This window comes from Odocoileus virginianus, chromosome X (genome assembly GCF_023699985.2).
Source record: "Odocoileus virginianus isolate 20LAN1187 ecotype Illinois chromosome X, Ovbor_1.2, whole genome shotgun sequence".
Taxonomy (NCBI): Eukaryota; Metazoa; Chordata; class Mammalia; order Artiodactyla; family Cervidae; genus Odocoileus; species Odocoileus virginianus.
Window position 1 is genome coordinate 13072665 of NC_069708.1, and position 1939 is coordinate 13074603.

Genomic DNA, 1939 nt, shown 5'->3' on the forward strand with positions numbered 1-1939 from the left:
AAAACTGAAAGCATATTCTTCAAGATCAGGAACAAGAGAAGGATGTCCACTCTCATAACTATCACTCAAAAATAGTTTTGGAAGCACTAGCCAGTTCAGCAGATAAGAAAACTAATAAAAGAAATCCAAATTGGAAAAGAAGTTGTAAAATGGTCACTGTTTGCAGATGACATACTATACATAGAAAATCCTGAAGATACCACCAGAACACTACTGGTGCTAATCAACCAATTTAGTAAAGTTGTAGGATACAAAATTAATTCACAAAAATCTGTTGCATTCCTATACATTAGCAAGGAATGATCAGAAAGAGAAATTAAGGAAGCAATCCCAGTTATCACTGCAACAAAAAGAATAAAATACCAAGGAATAAACTTACATAAGGAGACAAAAGACCTGTACTGAGAAGACAATAAGATACCGATGAAAGAAATCAAAGATGACACAAACTGATGGAGAGACATACCATGTTCTTGCAATGGAAAAATCAATATCATCATGAAAATGATGATAACTACCCAAAGCAATAAACAGATTCAATGTAATCCCAATCAAACTACCAATGGCATTCTGCACAAAGTTAAAACAAACAAACAAAAATCTCACAATTCATATGGATACACAAAAGACACCAAATAGCCAAAGCAATCTTGAGAAAGGAAAATGCAACTGGAGGAATCAGGCTTCCTGACTTCAGATTATCCTACAGACCTACAGTCATCAAGACAGTAGAGTACTGGCAAAAAAAAAAAAAAAAAGAAATACAGAACAATGGAACAGAATGGAAAGCCCAGTGATAAACCCATGCACCTATGGTCACCTCATCTTTGACAAAGGACACAAAAATATACCATGGAGGAAAGACAGCCTCTTCAATTAGAGGTGCATAGAAAACTGGACAGCTACATGTAAAACAATGAAATTAGAACGCTTCCTAAAACCATATCCAAAAAGTAAAATGGATTAAAGACCTAAATATAAGGCCCAAAATATAAGACTTCTATAGGAATACAAAGACAGAAGACTCTTTAGTATATATTCCAGCAAGATCTTTTTTGACACATCCTACAGAATAATGAAAATAAAAACAATATAAACAAATGGGACCAGGTTAAACTTTAAAGTTTTTGCACAGCAGAGGAAACCATCAACAAGACAAAATGATGACCCTCAGAAAGGTGCAAAGTACTTGCAAAGTAAGCAAATGAGAAGAGGGTAATCTTCAAAATATACAAACAACTCATGTAGCTCAATATAAAATAAAAAACCAATCAAAAAATGGGTGGTATCCCTAAACATGCACTTCTCCAAAGAAGACATACGATGGCCAACAGACACACGAAAATATGCTTAACATCACTATTTATTAGAGAAATGCAAATCAGAACTACAGTGAGGTACCACCTTACACTGGTCTGAATGGCCACCATCAAAAAATCTACAAGAAATGAATTATGCTGAGGGTGTGGGAAAAAGAGAACCCTCCTGCACTGTTGGTGGGAATATTTATTTGTACAACCACTAAAAAGAATAGTATGGAGGTTCCTTAAAAAACCAAAAGTAGAACTACCACATGACCCAGCCATCCCATTCTTGGGCACATGTCTGGGGAAAACCACAATTCCAAAAGATGCATGGCACCCCAATGTTCATGGCAGCACTATTTACAAGAGCTAGGATATGGCAGAAAGTAGAGAAGAACTGGAGAAGGCAATGGCAACCCACTCCAGTACTCTTGCCTGGAAAATCCCATGGATGGAGGAGCCTTATAGGCTGCAGTTCATGGGGTCGCTAAGAGTCGGACTGAGTGACTTCACTTTCACTTTTCATTTTCATGCATTGGAGAAGGAAATGGCAACCCACTCCAGTGTTCTTGCCTGGAGAATCCCGGGGTCAGGGGAGCCTGGTGGGCTGCCGTCTATGGGATCGCACAGAGTTG